This window comes from Dasypus novemcinctus, chromosome 17, assembly GCF_030445035.2.
Source record: "Dasypus novemcinctus isolate mDasNov1 chromosome 17, mDasNov1.1.hap2, whole genome shotgun sequence".
NCBI classification, from domain to species: domain Eukaryota; kingdom Metazoa; phylum Chordata; class Mammalia; order Cingulata; family Dasypodidae; genus Dasypus; species Dasypus novemcinctus.
The window spans coordinates 98,394,254-98,412,622 of NC_080689.1; the positions used below are offsets into that span (position 1 = coordinate 98,394,254).

Below are 18,369 nucleotides of genomic sequence, written 5' to 3' on the forward strand. Positions count from 1 at the left end.
GGGACTTGGGGGCTGTGTCTGCCTTCTGTAAGGCTTGCTCCAACTCCAAGGTCACCTTCAGTGAAGGCCTCAGGGCATGGAGCACCCAGAATAGGAGGCCCTCTGACAGTGCTAGGTCAAGGCTGCCAGGGCTGGAGTCTGGTCACTTTTGAAAAACATCCCTTGGGATCAAAACTTCTGGAGTCTTGCCTTTGGGCAGTTGCCCATCAGAGGCATCATTGGTGGTCCTGGATCTGGACTGGGTGACTCATGTGTCTGGCTCAGACTGACCCTCATGGGGACCAGAAGGGGTGGGGTGCTCTGTGGCCCCCAGTAGCTCACCTGACCACCCCTCTTCCCATCTCCCCAGAGCTGCAGATCCCTGATGATGTCAATGTCTTTTACACAATGGCCTCCTTAGAAAACTATCATTTCCTCCTGACCAAGCAGAATTTTCCCATGGGAACATACACTAATAAAGGAGCCTTCTCCACCATTCTTTGAAGGAATAAGAAGGGAATCAAGTTCCCAAAGAGCAAGTACTACCAACATCAGGGTCAACCTTGGTCTCCTGGTCAGCAAGGTTAGCCATCCCAAAACTGAATATGCCAAGCCAGAGGAGCGCTGGTTTGTGGGAGAGTATATTCGAGGGGATGAGAGGATAACTGAATTTTTTGTGTGTTTAAATCCAAAAACTTACCTATTTTATGGATGTTATTTATTTTTTGTAAATAGCAAATCCTGCATTTGAATACCATATTAAATCCTTTTTTTCTAATGCAGCCAGGGAGTTGAGTTTTGGTTTTTTCTTGTACTGTGGTGGTTTGAATGCTCTACCTACTTTCTCATGGTCCTTCAAGTGAGAAATCCTGCAGGGCAGCAGTGCCTTGTACACAGGAGGAGTGAGCAGGGCCAGGGAACCTTTCCTGTTTTACTGAAGCAAACACACAAGCCACCTTCCTGGAGTGACTTAGTGTTCTCTAAGAAAAGAGAACAGACAGGAGATATCTATAAATATTAGGACTTTTATAAGATTATCTCACACAACTGTGGGGTTGCCCACATCCAAATTCCATAGGGCAGGCTACAAAAGAGGAACTCCTATTATGGCCAAGATGAATTCCCCTGAGGGCACTGGCTGGCTGAACTAGTGGTTATAATTCCCTCTTTTGACTGCAGAAATCATTACTTTTCCACATAATGCCTTCATCTGATTTGATGTGACATCTCTCATTGCTTAAGAAAATCTCCTTGCTCAACTGTAATGGAAGCAGCCATAAATGCAATCAACTTTTTAGTGATTTAAGTGCACAAACTGTCCTCATAGTAACAACCCAGTGTTTGTGTGCCAAACTCACAAGCACCATTCCCAGGCCCATCTGACACCTGAGTGTGAGCACTGCACAGGGCAAATGTGCACTTCAGCAGCAGCAGTGTGGCCAGGAGCTGAGGCTGGCCAGCTGACCTCCCTGGCATTAGAGCCACAGGACCTTCCTCAAAGCATGGCAGCCACCTCGGGAATTTGGTAGTCATTCCACAGTACATTTGGAAGGGTGGGTCCCTGACCCAGCACAATGCTGCCTGTATACAGAAGTATATACAGAAGTAACACTGCTTTCAAACAACTATCTGGTTTTTGGAAACATCTAAAAATGGTTCTGAAGTGTTGGGGATGGTAAGGAAGCAGGCGGGAGATTCTAGGCAACAGAAAACTAAGTGTGAGCTTCCAGGTGGCAGCGAGTGTAGACCCCATGGGAAAGAGTGTGGAGGCTGGCAGGTTGGGGTAGGGGCTGCTGGGGGTATGGGGGTGGGTGAGAAGTAGAGTGCAGGAGAATGGCAGCCTGCAGGATTCCTACCAGGTCCTGTGGACTGGAGGCCTGGAGAATGAGGAAGATTTAAGGAAAGCAGAGTTTCCATCACACTTTTGGAATATTCTTGCAAGGTAATAGGTAAGTGGGAGGAAGATACACATGAAAAGACAAGGCTTAAGGTAAGGAGACCTGGATTCCTTTCTCTGAGTTCATTATAGAGTAAAGTTAAGAAAAGAGGAGTGTGTCTTCCATGTGGATTGAGATGATGTTTTCTTTGCTCAACTTTTTAAAAAAATCTTAACTGCTGTCTCTTCTTGAGAAAAGGATCTTTTGTCAGGTTGAAAGAACAATCCTCCTTTACCTAAGAGAACACTTGTGCCCAAGGCCAAGTCTCCATCAGTGTCAGAGAGACAACTAGAGGCCAGAAAATCATCAATAAATTTCACAGTCCTTGACAGAAGGCCAGAGCCCCAAGACTCTCACACTGTGTTAGTTGTGTTACTGGATTTTGTTCTAGGTTCTTGGCCATGTTGCAGAAATGAATTTCAAGAGCACATCAGGTGAGTTAGGCTAGTCATTTATTCAGGGAGGGAGGGAAGAGAAATGGGAGTAAAAAACAGATCATGGGTCCCAGGTAGAAAGGAAGGGGCTGAAAAGTGATAAAGTTGGCTGTTTGACAGACTACAACTCTCCATTAGAGATTATAAAAACCCAGGTTCACTTGCATGGCCATGATGGCAGAGGAAAAAGGGTGAGAGCAGGGCACAGAGGCAGGAACAGGGGACCAAAGGCAAGGGCAAGCTTAGGCCTTGTGCCTGCTTTTTGAGCCTTTAATTATTCCACCCCTTTGCTAATGGCAGGGGAGGAGTTCCAGCTGTTTACTGTTATGATTGATTACCCCCTACTGATCCCCCACGAGGGCCCAATGATCAAGTCCTTGGGGAATATCCGGGGCTTCTCTTGACTTCCAGATGAAGTCTTGTTCTGGATGGCAGAATCTTGGGGAGGGTCTGGCAGCAGCCATCCTGGGGGTTATTGATGTCCCTGTGGACTTCTTGCCAGGCTCCAGATCCATCTATTGATTCCCTATCTTACTAGCCAGCTTCAGTTGGATAGCAAACCTGTAAGACATTTTTCAGTGGAATCATAATGCATCGTCAATGAATATTTGATGACTATATGCATCAATTGGAAAAATTACATTATTATTAGAACCAACAATTTTATTATATATTTATGTACCTTGACTGGTTAAAAACAAGTGCATATCTACAAGGAAGCATGTGAAGTTATACAAGGGTAAATGGCTTGTATTAGCAAAATAGAAGCTAACTGTACATGCCGATCAACCAGGAACATTTTAATAAAGTACAGTCAGACATTATATGGAATATTATGTGATAATTAAAAATAATGGGAAAATATAATAATGAGATGGATGTACATTTACCTACCTGAAGATATCTCTAAACCTTACAAGTTAATAAAATGTGTGGAAGAACAATACCCGTGTTATATACTATAATGCTCATATGTGTGTGTGTATATACTGGCTTATTTCACTCAACATGATATCTTTAAGGTTCACCCATTTTTTTTCATGAATGAGAACTCCATTCCTTTTCCTGGATGAGTAATATTCCATTGTATGTATGTACCATGTTTTATTTATCCTTTCATCAGCTGATGGACACTTGGGTTGCTTCCATCTTTTAGTAATTCTAAATCATGCTGCTATGACAATTGTATTCAAAAACCTATTTGAGTCCCTGCTTTCAATTCTTTGGGGAATATACTAGAAGTGGGACTGCCAGGTATTTTAGTTTGCCAAAGCTGCCAACACAAAAGTACCAGAAACAGGTTGGCTTTGTTAGTGGGGATTTATTAGGGAAAAAACTTACAGTTCTGCAGCTGTGAAAATGTCCACATCAATGCAGATCCTGAAATCACGCCACCTGCACAATGGCAGCTCTGACAGTTTCTGTCTGTCTTCTTCTCCAGGCCCAGCTTATCTTCAGCTTTGAGCTGATCCATGGGCCTCAACTCTTGGGTGCCACAATTTCCAGCTTATCCACTGATTCCAGTTGTGGATAGGCTCAGAACTTTCCAAACCATCAATTTCTTGTTTCTTTGTTCTTATGAGTCATTTTCAGCTTATTATTTTCCTCTTACATTTTGCTGTAAGCTGCAATGAAAATCCAGGCTGTACTGCCATACTTAGCTTGACAATGTCTTCAGTTAAATAGTCAAGTTCATTGCTTTCCAGTTCTGTCTTCTGTCTGACATCAGAAATCGATTTATCCAAGTTCTCTCCACTTGAAAACAAGGAATACCTTTTCATCAAATTCCAATAACACATTCATCATTTCCTTCTAAGGCTCTTTGGAAGTGCCTTTAGCAATCTGATTTTCACCAACAGTCTTTTGAAAGGAGTCTAGGCTTTTTCTATCAAGCACCTTATAATTCACCCGGCATCTAGTTATTACCTAATTCCAAAGCTGTTTCTACATTTTGGTATTTGCTTGAGCAGGACTCAACTTTCCTGGTACCAAAATCTGTTTTGGATTTCTTGACTGCTCAAGCAAATACCATGCATGGGGTTGGCTTCAACAATGGGGATTTGTTAGCTCTTAGTTTTGAGACCAGGGAAAAGCCCAAATCAAGGTGTGATCGAAGCACCTTCTCTGATCTGCAGAGAGATCCAAGAATTTATATCTTGCTGATTTTGTGGAACAATGCCCTGTATATGTCTTTTTTTTAAACATTGCTAAAATACTGAATATATCACACGTATATTCTGTGTCCTCACCATTTCAATTTGACTGGCCACTGCTACTTCTATGTCCTGTCATAACCTTCCATACATACTTAAAACCAAGAAAAGGGTGCAGTTCCATCTTTAAAAACTAAATAGTCATTTTGGATAACACATTTTTGCAAAGGAATCTGGACAACATTTATCAGACACGGTAGGGAAAGTGCTTTCTCTGCATCATAGAAAGGATAGCCAGATATCAACTGTTATATAAATGAAATAAGAAAGAAATTTTTAACCAACTGTTTAAGCTATTTTCTGAAAGAGACTTCCTCCACTGTCAGAGATCTTGAATAGCTTCCTGGTCAGTCATCCAAGAAGCAGTTCTTTTCGTAATTGGTGAATTTGGCTTGCACTTTGGGAAGAGAACCACCTTTGTCTATCCTTGCTTGCATTGTTGCTTTAAAGTCTTCTACAGAACTAGATCCCTTCAGTGTTTTAGGAGCTTTTTCCTATTTATGAAGGATTCTTGACATTTTGATTTTGGTGTTGATGGTTTTGAGTCTTTTCCTTTCTGGTTTGACTTTTGTGTATGTTTGACTGGGGTTTCTCTGATAGATTTTTTCCACTGGAGATATTCTTCTGTTTCCTCATTATCATCATGTTAATCATCATCTTCATCTTCATCATCATCTTCATCATCTTATCAGCAAGTTTTACCTTTTTCTGTGGAACCTTGCTAACACTTCCAGGGGCAGATCACTTTCAAGGTATTCTTAAGAGTTTCATATCTTCCTCTTCTTTATCTTCTTTCTCTGCATCTTCCTCCACAGCTACTAAGTGCCGTCCACTAATATGCACTGCCCTGGAACCACACTTCAAACAAAATTCAAAAGGTTTTATTTTCATGCCTCCTGGGAAACCATTGGCTGCATGGGCATTTTCAAAGTGGCCATCGTTAATTTAATTGGACTGCCTTCATAATTCATTGTCTGCTTGAACAACGTGCAATTCATCCTTTCCACCAGCCCCTAAACTGGCCATTCTTAAGGGTAACTGGTGCTCATTTTTGTCATTATCCACCTTAAAGTGATAATCTTTATTGGTCTTTAGTCTTTAGTTCACAATTGAAAAGATAGTTCTGGAGCCTCAGGGAGCTCATGTCCGTGCCCATCAAATCTCCCATAGGATGCTAGCATGCACTTAGGTGGGAGAGAAGTCAGACAGAGATAGACAACCACCGTTCCAGAGAACAGCCACATACGATGGAACCACACCAGGGATATACATGTTTTTTAGGTCTAGTTAGTTAACTATCTTTTTCCTTGTTGATCCTCTGTCTGGCCATGCTATCTGTTGATGTGAGTGGAGTACTATTACTGCAGGTACATCTATTTCTCCCTTCGGTTTTGCAAGAGTTTTCCTCGTGTGTCTTGTACCACCCTTGTTAGGTGCACAGATATTTATGATTACTATTACTTCCTGGTGGATTATTCCTTTTGGTAATAGGTAATGGCCTTCAACATATTTTATAACATTGGCATTTAAGTATTTTGTCAAAGATTAGTATAGCTACACATGCACTTTTTTACTTTTTGCTTCCATGAAATATCTTTTTCCAATTTTTCATTTCATCTTATTTGAGTCCTTGGGTCTAAGCTGAGTCTCTTCTAGACAGCATTTGGATGGATTATTATTTTGTTTTTTTAATTTATAGTTTTTTTTTTTAATTTTTCTTCACATAGTATTTTTTAAAATATTTATTTATTATTATTATTATTTAATTACATTAAAAAAAATATATGAGGTCCCATTCAATCCCACCGCCCCCGCCCCCCACTCCCCCCACAGCAACACTCTCTCCCATCATCGTGATACATCCATTGCACCTGGTAAGTTCATCTCTGAGCATCACTGCACCCCATAGTCAATGGTCCACATCATAGCCCAGACTCTCTCACGTTCCATCCAGTGGGCCCTGGGGGGATCTACAGTGTCCTGTAATTGTCCGTGAAGCACTATCCAGGACAACTCCACGTCCCGAAAACGCCTCCACATCTCATCTCTTCCTCCCGTTCCCCACACCCAGCAGCCCCCATGGCTACCGTTCCCACACCCATTCCACATTTTCTCTGTGGACATTGGATTGGTTATGTCCATTGCACACCTATGTCAAGTGAGGGCTTAGATTCCACATGGGTACTGGATGCACTCTTCCCACTTCTAGTTGTAGACACTCTAGGCTCCATGTTGTGGTGGTTGACCTTCTTCAACTCCATGTTAGCTGAGTGGAGTAAGTCCAATAAGTCAAAGTGTAGGAGCTGAAGTCTGTTGAGGCTCTGGGCCTGGGTGTCATATTATCAGTCCAGAGATTCAAATCCCCTACATATATCTTAAACTCAGCACCAACTACAATTTCAATAAAGTAGCATGCAAGTCTTGTGAAAAGAGATCGCCTCTGAGTCCATTTCCATCACGCAGAAACACCAGCTCCAAAGAAGGGCCATCTGTCATGGCAGTGAACCCCTTCTGCCATGACCATAGAACCCGTGGGTCTCTTTATCCCTCAAAAGAACCAATACCTGGGGTTGTATCTACCTTATCTGTCTCTTAGACTCTGTTCAGTTGTACATAGGGGTATTCCTTCTGACAACCTCCAGACTCTTTTTTAGAGACTCACAGCCTTATAATCTCATTTCTTCTTTCCATTTCCCCCTTACATTAGGTCAAACCGCTTCCCGAAGTCATGTTATTATATGTAGACAGGTATATTCTGCTGTTCCGCATTGAATCTTTAATTCAAGGTCATTTTCTAGTTGCTTCTTCAGCTGGTATGTGGTAGTGATCCCTCGGTGCCAGGGAGGCTCATCCCCGGGTGTCGTGTCCCACGCTGGGGGGAATGCATCACATCTACACGCTGAGTTTGGCTGTGAGAGTGGCCACATTTGAGTAACATGAAGGCTGTCAGGAGGAAACCCCCAGGCACAATGCTACTCTAGGCCTTGTTCTTATTGCAGGTGCATAGGCTCAAAAGTGTAGCCATTAGTGTCAAGAGCCCACTGTTGGGCCCTCCTTCCTTCCTGGTTCTTGCCGTTGCACCTGGAGGATTGCCGCTGCTCTCCCAGGGCCCACAACAGTGACCCCCCGGCCAGGAGCCCAGTACCCCCCCAGCTGTTGTTTTTAATTGTTTCCACTATGAGTATATATAGACATTACCATATACCCTGGGCATATGCCCTGTATAACTCCCTGTCAACCATATATATCCTGTCAATAACGTCCCATATCAGTATTCCTCCGCTGCCATTGTTGAACCACTCTGTGATCCAAAACTTCCCGTAAAGTGAATCCCAACATAATGTCAGCTTCAGAAGAGTCTTAGATCACCAAAATTCATATATACAATATACAGTATTTCCCCAGATCCACCATAAAACCTTTCCCTTCCACAGCAATAATCTTTTAACTTATTCATATCATATTTCCTGAAACTGATGTACAGATTCCGAAACTATAGTTTTCAAACAAGGTAACATTTGTGCTTACTATGTGATCCATACTTTAGGTTGTACAGTTTTCTAAATTTTTTAGTTATCCTATGTTTTGTCTTATGGTTTTCATTATTAGTCTGTCGTCCCCTATATGTTTTTGGTGTAATATTAGCTGTTTTATATTCATCCTCATGTACTCTCACATAACTCCTCTTTTGCCCCCTTATTTACCTTTGTTCTATCCATTGCACGTCCATTTTCCCCTCCCCTTAGGGCCCACAACGCCTGCCAATCTAATGCCCTGGGAGCCGTCCTTTCTCACGAGAGATACAGTTCTCTCTATTCGACGGCATTAGTCTTCCCCAGGATATGGGTCCACCCCACCCAATGGTAGAACCCACCTTGGCAAAATGAGCCTTCAGCTATTCCCTCCGGAGTCCGTCCCGCATCAGACCATACCCCCTGAGCGTCCTAACCAGGTGACCCTCCTACTTATATTTTGATACGTTTTAATCAACATTTAGTTCTCAACGAACTTCTGGCACTCTCCCATGTTTGTATGTTGCCCCTCCCTCCCACCTATTTCTTGGACCATATTACCCCTCTTCCCATCCCCAGCCCCCCTCAAACCCAGAAAACCCCACCCGAAGGTAACCCCTTGCCCCCATTTTGTCCCTTCTTTGTGCTCATACTTACCCCCAGCTCATCACAGATTCCACCCCTACAGACATTAACTCACATCCTTCCTCCACCCCCCGATTTCCTGTAAGCCACTTTTCCAGACTCTAGCTCTCTGAGGCAGTTAACTTATTTCATATCATTGAGGTCATATAGTATTTGTCCTTCAATGCCTGGGTTGCTTCACTTAACATAAGATTCTCAAGGTTCATCCATGTTATCACGTGCGATTGTAGTGTATTGGTTCTTACAGCTGAGTAGTATTCCATTGTGTGTATATACCACATTTTATTGATCCACTCATCTGTTGATGGACTTTTGGATTGATTCCAACTTTTGGCGATGGTGAACAATGCTGCTATGAACATTGGTGTACATATATCGGTTTGTGTCCTTGTTTTCAGATCTGATGGGTATATACCCAGCAGTGGTATTGCTGGGTCATATGGCAAATCTATGGATAATTTTTTGAGAAACTGCCAAACTGTCCTCCAGAATGGTTGGATCCTTCTGCATTCCCACCAGCAATGGATGAGTGTTCCCCTTTCTTCACATCCTCTCCAGCATTTGTATTCTACTGTTTTTTTCATGGCTGCCAATCTTATGGGAGTAAGATGGTATCTCATTGTAGTTTTGATTTGCAATTCCCTGATAGCTAGGGATTTGGAGCATTTTTTCATGTGCTTTTTAGCCATTTGTATTTCTTCTTTGGAGAAGTGTCTGTTTAAATCTTTTCCCCATTTTTTAAATGGGTTGTTTATCTTTTTGTTTTCGAGATATATGAGTTCTTTATATATGCAAGTTATAAGTCTCTTATCAGATATATGGTTGCCAAATATTTTCTCCCATTGTGTGGGTTCCCTTTTTACTTTCTTGACAAACTCCTTTGAGGTGCAGAAGGCTTTAATTTTGAGGTAGTCCCATTTATCTATTTGTTCTTTTGCTGCTCGTGCTTTTGGTGTGATATTCATGAAGCCATTTCCTATTACAAGGTCCTGTAGATGTTTCCCTACACTGCTTTCTAAGGTCTTTATGGTCTTGGCTCTTATATTTAGGTCTTTGATCCATCTTGAGTTGATCTTTGTATAAGGTGTGAGATGGTAATCCTCTTTCATTCTTCTACATATGGCTATCCAGTTCTCCAGGCACCATTTGTTGAATAGGCCATTCTCTCCCAGTTGAGAGGGTTTGGTGGCTTTATCGAATATTATATGGCTATATACATGAGGTTCTATATCTGAACTTTCAATTCGATTCCATTGGTCTGTGTGTCTCTCCTTATGCCAGTACCATGCTGTTTTCACTACTGTAGCTTTGTAGTATGTTTTGAAGTCAGGAAGTGTGATTCCTCCTATTTCGTTTTTCTTTTTCAATATGTCTTTGGCTATTTGGGGCCTCTTTTTATTCCAAATAAATTTCATAGTTAGTTTTTCTAGTTCCTTAAAGAAGGCTGTGTTGATTTTTATTGGGATTGCATTGAATGTGTAGATCAGTTTTGGTAGGATAGACATCTTAATAATATTCAGTCTTCCTATCCATGAACAGGGAATATTCTTCCATTTATTTAGGTCTTCTTTGATTTCCTTGAACAATCTTGTATTGTTCTCGATGTATAAGTTTTTTACCTCTTTAGTTAAATTTATTCCTAAGTATTTGATTTTTTATTTACTATTGTGAATGGTATTTGTTTCTTGATTTCCTCCTGATCTTGCTCATTATTGGTGTATAGAAATGCTACTGATTTTTGCACATTGATCTTATAACCTGCGACTTTGCTAAACTCATTTATGAGTTCTAGGAGCTTTGTTGAAGATCTCTCAGGGTTTTCTATATATAGGATCATGTCATCTGCAAATAATGAAATTTTGACTTCTTCCCTTCCAATTTGAATGCCTTTTATATCTGTTTCTTGTCTCAGTGCTCGAGCCAGTACTTCCAAGACAATGTTAAATAGGAGCAGAGACAATGGGCATCCTTGTCTTGTTCCTGAGTTTAGAGGGAAGGATTTCAGTATTTCGCCATTGTAAACAATGTTGGCTTTAGGTTTTTCATATATACTCTTTATCATGTTCAAAAAGTTTCCTTGTATTCCGATCTTTTGGAGTGTTCTTATCAGGAAGGGGTGCTGTATTTTGTCAAATGCCTTTTCTGCATCTATAGATATAATCATGTGGTTTTTTTCTCTCAATCTGTTTATATGGTGTATTACATTGATTGATTTTCTTATGTTGAACCATCCTTGCATACCTGGGATAAATCCCACTTGGTCATGGTGTATAATTCGTTTAATGTGTTGTTGAATACGATTAGCAAGTATTTTGTTAAGTATTTTTGCGTCTAGGTTCATTAGAGAAATTGGTCTGTAATTTTCCTTTCTTGTGGTGTCTTTGTTTGGCTTTGGTACTAGTGTAATGTTGGCATCATAGAAGGAATTAGGCAGTGTTCCTTCTGTTTCGATTTTTTGGAATAGTTTCAACAGGATTGGTGTTAGTTCTTTCCGGAATGTTTTGTAGAATTCACCTGTGAAGCTGTCTGGCCCTGGGCTCTTCTTAGTTGGGAGATTTTTAATGACTGATTCTATCTCTTTGCTTGTGATTGGTTTGTTAAGATCATCAATTTCTTCTTTCGTCAGTATGGGCTGCTTATGTGTTTCTAGGAATTTGTCCATTTCCTCTAAATTGTCATTTTTGTTGGAATATAGTTTTTCAAAGTATCCTCTTATGATAGTCTTTATTTCTGTGGGGTCAGTGGTGATATCACCTTTCTCATTTCTTATTTTGTGTATTTGCATCTTTTCTCTTTTTTTCTTTGTTAGTCTCGCTAAAGGTTTGTCAATTTTGTTGATCTTCTCAAAAACCCAGCTCTTGGTCTTGTTTATTTTTTCAAGTGCTTTCTTATTTTCTATTTCATTTAGTTCTGCTCTTCTCTTTGTTATTTCCTTCCTTCTTCTTCCTGTTGGGTTACTTTGTTGTTGTTTTTCTAATTCCTTCAAATGTGCAGTTAATTCTTCAATTTCTGCTCTTTCTTCTTTTTTGATATATGAATTTATGGCTATAAATTTCCCTCTCAGTACCGCTTTTGCTGTATCCCATAAATTTTGGTATGTTGTGTTATCATTATCATTTGTTTCAAGGTAGTCATTGATTTCTTTTGAGATTTCCTCTTTGACCCACTGTTTTTCTAAGAGTGTGCTATTTAATTTCCAAATCGTCGTGTGAAGTCTGGGTCTCTGTCCCTTGCAAATTTCCAGCTTGACTCCACTGTGGTCAGAGATATTGTTTTGTATGATTTCGATCTTTCTGAATTCATTACGCCTTTCTTTGTGGCCTAGCATATGGTCAATCTTGGAGAATGTTCCATGTGCGCTTGAGAAAAATGTATATCCTGCTGTGTTTGGGTGTAATGATCTATATATGTCTATTAGATCCAGCTCTTCTAATATACTGTTCCAATGTTTTGTTTCTTTAGTGATTCTCTTTTGAGATGTTCTGTCCAGAGTTGATAGTGGTGTATTAAAATCCCCCACTATAATTGTAGATGCATCTATTCTTTCACTTAGTTTTTCCAGCGTTTGCCTCACATATTTAGAGGCGCCCTTGTTAGGAGCATAAATATTTATGATTGTTCGATCTTCTTGACAAATTGTCCCTTTCACTAAAATATAGAATCCTTCTTTGTCTCTCACAATTGTTTCGCATTTAAAGTCTATTTTGTCTGATATTAATATAGCTACTCCTGCCTTTTTTTGGTTGTTGTTTGCTTGTATGATTGTTTTCCAGCCATTCACTTTCAACCTCCATGAGTCTCTGGGTCTAAGATGTGTCTTTTGTAGGCAGCATATAGATAGGTCGTATTTCCTTATCCAGTGTCCCAGTCTGAGTCTTTTGATAGGTGAGTTTAATCCATTGACATTCAGTGTTATTACGTTTAGAGAGTTACTTATGGTAGCCATATTTTGGTTGGATTTGTGTTTGTTATATTTTGTTTGTATTATTTTATTTTCCCCTTCTATTTTTGTCTTTCTTGTTGCTTTTACACTCTCCTCCATCTCTGACTGTCCTGTTTTTCCTTTCTTCCTGCAGAATTCCCTTAAGAATTTCTTGAAGGGGAGGTTTCTTGTTGATATACTCTTTCAGTTTCTGTTTATCCATGAATATTTTGAACTCTCCATCATTTTTGAATGCTAGTTTAGCTGGATAGAGTATTCTTGGTTGGAGATTTTTTTCCTTTAGTACCTTGACTATATCATACCACTGCCTTCTTGCCTCCATCGTTTCAGATGAGAAATCAGCACTTAATCTTATGGAGTTTCCCTTGTATGTGTTGGTTTTCTTTTCTCTTGCTGCTTTTAGAATTTTTTCTTTGTCTTGAGCATTGGATAATTTGACAAGTATATGTCTTGGGGTGGGCCTGTTGGGGTTTATGACCAGTGGAGTGCGCTGTGCTTCTTGGATATGTACATCTGTCTCTTTCAGTAGATTTGGGAAGTTTTCATTCATTATTTCCTGCAACACTCCTTCTGACCCCTTTCCCTTCTCTTCTCCTTCTGGAATGCCTATAATACATATGTTTGAGCGTTTTGCGTTATCATTCAGGTCCCTAAGTCCTATCTGGATTTTTTCTACCTTTTTATTGACCACTTCTACTATCTGTTTGATTTCCAATGCACTGTCTTCCACATCAATAATTCTCTGCTCTGCCTCTTCTAGTCTGCTGATATTTGCTGCAAGTGTATTTTTGATTTCTTGAATTGTGGTGTTCATTTCCATCATATCTGTTATTTTTTTGCGCATGTCTGCAATTTCCCCTCCAAGTGTTGTCTTCATGCTGTTAACCTCTTTCATTACTTCATCAAATTTGTCGGTGATAAATGTTCTGAGATCTTTCATTGCTTGTACGAAGTCCTGCCCCCCTTCCTGATTTTCAGTTTGTTGATTGGATTCAGCCATGTTTTCCTGATTACTGGTTTGGTTTGTAGATTTTTGTTGCTGTCTTGTCAACATTTTTTCTTGACGGGTTTAATGAGTTCCTTAGCTTCTTTGTCTAGTCTTGGAGATTAATTAGCTGTTGTTTTTGCGTAAGTGTTATATCTTCTCTTTGTCACTTTGTTCTTCTTATTCCAATTTCTTATTGCTAGTTAAGCTCACTTTAAAGGAAAGTATTAGTGCTGGGGAAAGGCAATTGTGTAAGGCAGGAAAAAGTGTGAAGTAGTATTGGTGATATATGTTTACAAAGCAACATTATGAGTTCTGGGAGGATGGAGGTTAGATCATGTAAATTGTGTAGAATTATAGTAGTAGGAAAGTACCTATAATGAGGTAGACGACTGAATATGGGAGGAATGTGGTACGTACTAAGAGGCTATTGTTTTCGTGAGAGAGGGAAAGAGAAAAGAAAGGTAATAGTTTCAGGGGCGAATACCAGATGGAAAACTAAACAAAGGTATTAGAAATTAAGAGTTAGACACTTTGTGGATCAAAGAAAGGGAGATGGAATATAGGAGAGATAGCAGATTGTGGAGGATATCAAGTTGTAGGGGAAAGGGGATAGTGTAGATAGGCTAAATCTATTCACAGAGAAATGAGGCAGTGGAGGGTGAGGAAACCCAGCAAATGTGAGGTATTTCCTGTAGGACCTATTGTATTGTTAAGGTAAAATAGTATAAGAAGAATATTGGGGACAAGAAAGAGAGGATTAAAAAAAAAAAAGAACAACAAGAACAACAACAACAACAAAAAATAAAAATAAAAAAAAAAACAAAGAACAGAAACCCCGCCGCCAGGCTCGGCTGGGCTCAGCTGGGCTCCGGTCCCCCGCCCACCACCTGCCGCGGCTTGGCTGGGCTCGGCTGGGCTCGGCTGGGCTCGGGTCCCCCGCCTGCCGCCAGCCGCGGCTCGGCTGGGCTCGGCTTCCCCTCCCACCGCGGCTCGGCTGGGCTCGGCTGGGCCCGGCTTTCCCACCCGCCACCTGGCGCGGTGCAGCGCGGCCCGGCTCTCCCGCTCGCCGCCCGGCGCGGCGCAGCTGGGCTCAGCCGAGCTCAGCTGGGCTCGGCCCCCCCGCCTGCTGCGGCTCAGCTGGGCTCTGCCGGACCCGGCTTCCCCGCCCACCGCCTGCCGCCGCAGCGCAGCGCGGCTCGGCTCTCCCGCCCGCCACCCGCCGCGGTGCTAGCTGCCTCGGCTCCGCCTACCCAAGGAGGGAGTCCTCCACACGTAGCTGGGATCTCCGTGTATATTTCACAGATGGATCCTCTCTGTTACCTTCCCTCCAAATCAATGTCCAGACACCTCCAGACCAGGAAAAATCCCGAAACAGCTGGTCCCAAAGAGTCTCTGACGCCTCCCAGCCGATTCCCCCCAGGAGCTAGTAACCGGGAAGTTCACTCAGCCACCATCTTGCCTCCCCCTCCTGAAAAGTCCCAAATTATATCTTATAGACCAGTCCTTTCCGTTACCTTCCCAGCAAATCGATGTCCAGACACTTCCTGCCCTGAAAAAATCCTGAAAAAGCCTGGTTCCGGAGAACCTCCAGCGGCGCCCAGCTGCCTCTTCCCAGGCGGATTATATTTTTTAACCCATTCTATTAGCCAGTATTTTTTGATTGGGAGGTTTAATCCACTAACACTCAATGTTATTTCTTTAAAGGCATTACTTACTGTGATCATTTTGTCCTTTGCCTTTCATATGCCATATCTTATTTTAGTATTTTTACCCTTTTGGTTTCTCTTTCTGATAGTTTTCATTTCTACACTCTCCACCAAGCCTCTATCTAATATCTTTTTCTTTCAGCCAGCAGAACTCCCTTTATTATTTCTTGTAGAGCCAACCTCTTGTTTACTAATTCTTTTAGTTTCCGTTTATCTGTGAATATTTTAAATTCACCTTCATTATAGCAGTACAATTTTGCTAGATAAAGAATTCTTGGCTGGCAATTTTTCTCTTTCAGTATCTTAAATATATCATACCACTGTCTCTTTCCTCCATGTTTTCTGATGAGAAAACTGTAATGTATTTTTGAGCTCCCTTGTATTTGATGGATCATTTTCTCTTGCTTTCAAAATTCTCTCTTTATCTCTTGCATTTTACATTCTCAATGGTACGAGTCTCTAAGTAGATCTGTTTTAAATGCATTGTGCTTCTTGGATTCATATATTTATATCTCATAAGAGTTGGGAAATGATTATCCATTATTTCCTCAAATATTCTTTCTTTCCCTTTTCCTTACTCTTCTCTTTCTGAAACTCCCATGATACATATGTTGGTACACTTTGTGCTATCATTCAATTTCCTGAGTCCCTGCTTAATTTTTTTCCCATCATATTCTCTCTGTTCTTCTGTTTCTTTTCAATTTCAGTTATTTTGTCTTCCAATTCACTTATTATTTCTTCTGGCACTTAAAATACATTGCTGTATGTCTCTAATGTTTTTTTTTTTAATTTCTCTCCCCTCCCCTCCCACCAGTTGTCTGTTCTATGGGTCCATTTACTATGTGCGTGTGTTCTTCTGTGATTGCTTCTATCCTTATCAGTGGCACTGGGAATCTATGTTTCTTTTTGTTGCATAATCTTGTGTCAGCTCTGTATGTGCAGTGCCATTCTTGGGCAGGCTGCACTGTCTTTCATACTGGGCTGCTCTCTTTATGGGGTGCACTCCTTGTGCATGGTGCTCCCCTATGCAGGGGACACCCCTGCATGGCACGGCACTCCTTGAATGCATCAGCACTGCACATGGGCCAGCTCCACATGGGTCAAGGAGGTCCAGGGTTTGAACTGTGGACCTCCCATGTGGTAGGTGGATGCCCTATCCATTGGGCCAAGTCTGCTTCCCTCTAATGTATTTTTAATCTATCCATTGTCCCTTTTTTTTAGATTTCAATCCCTTGTTTTATTTATTTATTTATTTTTAAATTTATTTCTTTCCCCTTCTCCCCCCAGTTGTCTGCTCTCTGTGTCCATTTGCTGTGTGTTCTTCTGTGTCCACTTGTATTCTTGTCAGCAGCACCAGGAATCTGTACCTCTTTTTGTCATGTCATCTTGCTCATCAGCACTCCATGTGTGTGGCACCACTCCTAGGCAGGCTGCACTTTTTTGCACAGGATGGCTCCCCTTATGGGGCACACTCCTTGCCCATGGGGCTCTCCTACTCAGGGGACACCCCTGCATGGCACAGCACTGTTTGTGCTCATCAGCACTGAGTATGGGTCAGCTCACCACAAGGGTCCCTGGGTTTGAACCCTGAACTTCCCATGTAGGAGGCAGATGCTCTATCAGTTGAGCCAAAACCAATTCCCCCATTGTGCCTTTATCCCCATAAACACACTTATGTTTCTATTCAAGCTTTCAAATTCTTTGAGCACATCCAGGGTCTTCTTAATATCATTTTTCTCTTTACCCATATTTTCCTTCAGCTCCTTGAATTGATTTAGATTTAGATTGGTTTGAACATCATTTATTAGTTGTTTCAAATCTAGTGTCTCATCTGATGTTTTGATTTATTCCTTTGACTGGTCCAAATTTTCAAGTTTCCTAGTATGTCTCATAGATTTTTGCTGATGTCTTGGCATCTAATTATGATGGAGAGCTTACTCTGATGTTCAGTTTCTTTATCTTGCCTATGATACAACTGTTTCCAATCTTTGTGTGATGGCTCTTCTTTGATTCTTGATTCAACTTATTCTAGCACCTCGAAGGGCTTTGTAAAAGAGTGAAAAGGCAGCCACATCAATGTGAGGAAATATTTGGAAATCATATATCTGATAAGGATTTAATATACATGATACATACAGATTCTATACATGATATATACATGATACATACAATAAAAAAACAAATGACCTGATTAAAAAATGGGCAAGACACTTGAATAGACATTTTTCTAAAGAAGAACTACAAGTGGCAAAAAAGTGTTCAACATCACTGGCAATTAGGGAAATTCAAATCAAAACTACAGTGAGCTATCACTTCATACCTATTAGAATGGCCACTATTAATATGACAGAAAACTACAAATGTTGGAAAGAATGTGCAGAGATAGGAATGCTTATTCATTGTTGACAGGACTGTAGAATGGTACAGCCACTATGGAGGAATGCTTCACAATTCCCAAGGAAGTTGCATATAGACTTGTGACATGACTGAGCAATATGACTACTAGGTATGTAAATGGAAGATGACAGCAGTGACACAAACAGACTTCTGCAAACTGATGTTCATAGTAGCCTTATTCATAATTGTCAAAAGAATGAAAAACATAGGTGTCCATCAACCGATAAATGAATAAACAAACTGTGGTACATACATATTATGGAATATGATGCAGCTGTAAAGAAAAAATGAAGTCATAAAGCATATGACAACATGATGAACCCGGAGGACATTAAGTTGAGTGAAGCAAGCCAGACACAGAAGGACAAATAATTGTACAATTGTGCTATTATGAGCTAAATATATTGTATAAACTCATGGATTTAATAATATAATATAGGTCACTAGAAAATAGAATGAGGTTAGAGAATGGGAAATCTGAGGTTTAATCTGGGCAGAATTGGTAAAAAACATTGTTTGTAAATCTTTGGAAATGAATAGAAATGGTAAAAGCATGTCTTCCTGTTTGTAACTATAGTGCTCATCTATGGGTATGATAGTAACTGAAAAGGAAAG

General features: G+C 40.8%; 1 long non-coding RNA gene across 1 annotated transcript in view; it reads right to left on the bottom strand.

Moving 5' to 3' along the window:
- Positions 1-2,363: 2,363 nt before the first annotated feature.
- The window catches only part of LOC139436709 (uncharacterized), a 31,022-nt gene continuing 15,016 nt past the window's right edge, over positions 2,364-18,369 (bottom strand). Inside the window, exon 3 of the long non-coding RNA XR_011646051.1 lies at positions 2,364-2,911. This is a non-coding gene — a long non-coding RNA (uncharacterized lncRNA). The remainder of the gene's footprint in view (positions 2,912-18,369) is intronic.